We start from the raw sequence: 5,483 nt of genomic DNA, 5'->3' as shown, positions 1-5,483 counted from the left end.
TCTGATCTCAGCCATATTGAATTATTGATCTAAATTTGGGTCGGATCACCACCAGTCCATGCTGGCCAAAAGGTTACATTGCTAGCTTTGACACAATACTTTGTATGTTGCCATTAGGTGGCGCTGTCACTAAATTGATTCTAGACTATTGTTATGACATCGTGACCGTGACACCTGTTGAATTCGTAACCGTATGCTTGCAAATTAGTTTTAATAGTTTTACCAAATATTTTATGGGCAAATGGGGAAAAATAATAGTTATATTCCTTCTCAATGGGATTTAGTGACAGTGGCTCTTAATGGTCAAGTTTTTTTTTTTTTTTAATGCGATTACTAATAAAATGTACATGCATTTTACCTTTTACACTTAAAAAAGAGAAAAGTAAAACAAACCTTTAAAGCAACATTAGAATTAGAAAGACCAAATAAAACGTAAAGCAATTATCTTATTTACAACTAATAATAAAATAAAAAAAAATAAAAATTTTTTACAGTAACCGCTGCATGCTTGCTTTTATTATGATTATGTTTGTATTCGTTATTTGTGACATAATTTTAAAAAAAAGCAGAGTCGACAGAATCATTAGAGCTTTAATCATTTTGGGGAGGGGGTAGAGGTGCAAAACTAATGCAAGACGATGAAATATAAACATCTTGTATACATAATAACATTAATCGAAAGTGTGTGCAAGCGGGAGTTCCTTTTTATGCAAGAAAGGCAAATGAGACATTAAATGTATAATGCATACTTCGAGGGTCAACGCAAGTGCGCACGCAGCGGTATGTGAACTCTCAGCCCTGCTCTTATTCAGTCAGTTCTGCTCATCGCCGCATGAGGCTGCGCGCTGCTGTCAGACGCGCGCGCTGGAGACAGAAGAGACTCCCATCACGCGCGGCGCGGAGAAGAGCGGAGAGGAGAGCAGGCATCGCATCGCATCGCACCGCGTCTGTCCCCAGCGCTCACGCCGCATTGAGGATCGTACCCTAATAGAGGAGCAGCACGAATTACGCGGAACACAGTGCGTCAAATCCACAGCCGAGGCTTCAGTGTGACTGCGCTTCAGGTAAAGCTCCTCTCCATAAACTTATGCTTTATTACAGAGACTTACAGCCAATGCATGAGTCCAACTCTCAGATTCTGTGTAGAACATCGATTGAGATGTATAACACGGCTTGAGATGTGTCTAAGACAGATAGTGTCTTATATTGAAGGGTTACGCGCAACTTGTTGCCAGTAGTTTGCGTCTTAATCAATAAGCCGTTTTATCTTTAATGCGTCTTTTGTTTTCTGTTATTATCGATATGTTAATTTGCCCGAACGAAAAGTTGGAAAGAGTTGCATAGATATTCTATACACACCGACTGATTAAAATCATCTATTGTTCAATTTTAAAATCTGCTGATAAATCCAGAAATGACTGAATATTGCGGTGATTTATTGGGTTAGTTTGGCAAATCATTCAAAACGGTGTCTGTGTCTACTTGCATTTATTTTCCAAAATATACATATGCAATAAATATACGTAGGGAGAAAACAGGTGGGACCTTTTTTGGTCCAAATCCTTTTTTAATATGTAGTGATCTATAATTTTTAGTAACAGAAGCATGTACACTAATGATGATGATTAAGCTTGTCCCATTTTTCCCCTGGATGCACTCTCTGCATCAGAAATAGTTTATCTGTCTCTTTTCATAGATGATGCATATTTTAAAGGTTATAATGACCATGGCTTGTGTTTTTCCACCACTGTAACTCATCTTGGCAATAATTTAGTATCACGTCAGTATTAAAACTCAAGCAATTTATTGAAACTTAAGCAAAACCCTTTTCTCTTTTCTTTCATCTTTCTCTGTCTAGCGTCTACTCATTTGAACAATGCTTTAAACTTAGTATGACGAGCACTTCCTGTGTCTATTTGCCTCTTGAAGATGAATCGCTTGGATGTATTCCCTGATTGTAAGCCGCTTTGGATAAAAGCGTCTGGTAAATGAATAAATGTAAATGAAACTTAAGCAATGTGTTGCAGAATTATCAAGAGAACTTCTATCTTGATGTGCTTGACTGAACGGAGGCTTCGCTCCTCTGTGTGTTATTGAGGGGATCACCTATTGATCAGAATCTGAATCTGCTCAATTAGACTGGAAACCATTGATTATTGGTGAGATTTATTTGTTTGGAGGATCATTTAGAGTATTGTCAATAACATTTTGCCTAAAAAGGCTTGTTCTCATCTTAACCAGCGTGATGTGTATATTCTGAAATATGACATTTCTGTATTTCTTGGTATTGACTCATGCATATACTATAGGCTTGTGTGATATTATTTAGAATCACTTTAATATTTAAACAAGGAATGATTTCTGTAATACTCCTGAGATGATCTCCTGTTTGACTGTTATCATCAAAACAGTATGTGGATGTAGTACAGCCTTTGATTAGCTGAATTTCGTCATGCGTTGGTTGTGTGGATAATTGAGAACACTCAGTTCTTATTTATATTTAGTCAGTAACTTATGTCTGCACTGGCTCATGCATGCATATATGCATTAGACATTTAATGCATAGGCTTGTTGATGCACAGAATGTTAATTTTGGCTCATGACTACATAATTGTTCAAAGCTTTGTGCTTGCAAATTGAGTAGACTTTTTTTTTTTTTTTTTTTTTTCAGTAAGTAAAAAAAAAAAAAAGACAATGCAAAATGCAGACTATGTTCACAACCGTGTTTCATGCATTTGAATTGCTTTATAACCTCATTCCCTACTGCATGTTTTCTTAATCTTGTAGTTTCCAGTAAGAGCAAGGCAGCCTTGACTGTGTGGTACTTATCCACGTCGATAAGTCAACATCTCTAAAGGTTTGTCTCCTGAGCGAGCACATGCCTTTCATGTCTTCTACGTGTGTGTGTGTGTGGGAAAAACTCAGTGTAGCAAGAGAGGCGCTGTGTGAAAGTTGACAGCGTTTTCTATCTCGTTCACAAACCGGTGGCTGTTTGCCCCTCGTTGTGTGCCGACATGATCTCCGTTTAATCCTCAAGCATCTCGGCTCTGTTCTCGCTGATTGTTGTCATTTACCCAGCTCCCCATTGGGCCCCTTGGAGCCTACACTGGAACTCGATATACAATCAGCGATTTAGATTATCCAATTAAGCGACTGATGTATGTCCAGAGATGCCTTAATGCATTGCACCCTTCAGATTATCCACCGCTAATGACACCTGAGTTGCGTCAGCGCATTCCAGCTTGCACGTAATCATTGCGTTAATTTTTAACACCGCAATTATCGGCTGCTTTCACCAACCTATCTATCTATAGGTGTGTGTGTGTGTGTGTGTGTCATTGCATTCCTATGTATTTTCTGAGTGCTATTGACAGCTGTGTTGATATGCGATCTCATGCACCACCGCGCCGCCCATAATGCGACTGCAGATGCCTGTCAGCAGCGCTTTTCCATACAAGCACATACATGCTACGAACTCACATGAACTAATGTGTTATAGATTCACCGTGATTTATGTCTCGCAAACAGCCGCTTCGCCTTCGGGTCCTTAGACTCAGGGCCCTAACACGCGGCCCTCTTTGATAGATCGTGTGGAAGAAGCGACGTGCCACGGACAACATTGATTACCTTTTACTGAGTCGGAGTATAAACCTTAGCGCAGCGGGAGTGCGAGGGTGGGGGAAGTTGATGTATGTTGCCTGAGGGGCGGTAGAGATGACAGATATGGGTTACAAATGAGAGAGGTTTTATGACTCCTGGAAGGCGGACCATCAGGCCCGTTTAATTGATCTCGGTCTGGTGGTGGAGTTCAGGGAGCGCCGCTGCAGTTTCACACCTGCTTTAGGTGCCTCTGCCGCAGACCTTTGCTCAAATGATCTGCTGTGTTACGATCCCACACCTGCTCCGAGATCCGGCTCATGCCAAAGGAACGCGACCCCCCGTGTTTCCGGCCTCGCTGTCTTCCTGAGTGTGTGGGCTTTTCACCCATTTGCTTGTGAAACAACGGCTGCTTTCTCACTGTTGTTGTGAAGCAGAGTGGGCGATATGTATGTGAAGAAGTCTGAATAGTTTGGTATACATCTTGCACTGTCTTTTCATAAAGGGAAATGCATTAAAATCTTAATTGAATCTTTATATATCTACAGGCTTTGTTCGGTTTTTGAAAATCAACATGACATTTGCATCCAGGGCACCCTTTAATTTTTTTCTTGCTCGGTAAAATGTAGTTCCATTGTAGGGATGCTTGGCTGCCTTGAAAATTAAAAAGCTGGGATTTGGTTTGTCATTTAACACTGGAAATAAGATAATATGATTCTCAAACATTTTAATTACATTCATTGAAGCATAAAACGTGTTATTTCATCCCAACATAAAAAAAAATAAGAACTTAAAGAATTTGAAGAATTTAAATGTCAGGCTTTGCTTTGAATGAAAATGTATTTATTTATTTGATTATTTATTTTTTGCAGGGAATTAGAAAGATAAAAGCAAAATTAAATTTCACTTGATCTCAGACTTTTTAAATTTAAGTTGTTTCACTGTTTGCATGAGTCTGAATAAATTAATAATAAAAAATGTATGTAGGCAAAGACTACTGTATTGCTAGGAATAACGTGAAATAGTATAAATAGTGAAATAGTGAAATAACGCATGGCTCTTATGGACTTTCTGTTATGTATTTATATGCATCTGACTACATGGTTAAAAAAAATGGATGTTCAGTTGAAACTACTCATTCGTTGATCTCTTTTTTTCAAGATCTTTTGCTCTTTTCTTCATGCTGTTTATTTTGTTTTTTAAATGGGAACTACATCAGAAGTGTGTAGGTTAGAGTGAACTAATTTGACGTAAACTAGATTGAATCAAGGTATTTTATGATAAAAGTATGGCCGGATTTGATTTTACACATCAACTGGACATTAGAATGTATGCTGAATGTTTGCCATTTGTAATGACTCATTTTCTATTTAGCTGTTTGTTTACATTTATTATAGCTTTAGATGCAGAGCAAAAGTAGCTTTAGATGCAGAGTGAGTTTTGCACCGATAACACAGGAATCAGAATAGCTGGATTAACATGCATGAATGTTGATTTTAAACAGAATATTTGCTTTTAAACCTGATTTTTCATTCAGCTCACTCTCGATCTGTTACCCACAAGGATTTATACCTTTTGAAATAAAGAAGGTATTATTAGAATGAACGCAACGTTTTACCTTGTACTGAGTTTGCCTCTGTCATTATTCCCTGCAGTAGTGAAGCATGCAAACAGAAGTGGGATAAAATGAAAAGCTGTGTTTTTTTTTTTAAGGTAACTGTGATTACATGCAAGTCAAGTGGCTTTTTCAAAAGCATTTTTTTTGGAGCACCACAACAATAATTCAATAATTACTGTCATTACTCTGTCAGGCTGTATTACTGTTACTCAAACAGTACCCTTGAGAATGAGTCTTTATTTAAATATGGACCCTATTTTTATTATAT

At 38.1% G+C, this 5,483-nt stretch overlaps 1 protein-coding gene across 1 annotated transcript in view; it reads left to right on the top strand.

Annotated features, from left to right (window-relative positions):
• The first annotated feature begins 673 nt into the window (after positions 1-673).
• Positions 674-5,483, top strand: part of cdh22 (cadherin 22) — a 168,597-nt gene continuing 163,787 nt past the window's right edge. The window contains exon 1 of the mRNA XM_026265680.1: positions 674-1,064. The gene's annotated coding sequence lies outside the window, so the exon portion shown is untranslated. The remainder of the gene's footprint in view (positions 1,065-5,483) is intronic.

This window comes from Carassius auratus, chromosome 6 (genome assembly GCF_003368295.1).
Source record: "Carassius auratus strain Wakin chromosome 6, ASM336829v1, whole genome shotgun sequence".
NCBI lineage: Eukaryota > Metazoa > Chordata > Actinopteri > Cypriniformes > Cyprinidae > Carassius > Carassius auratus.
Note: the sequence above shows the minus strand (reverse complement) of the source record. Positions and strands in the feature narration are given on the sequence as shown.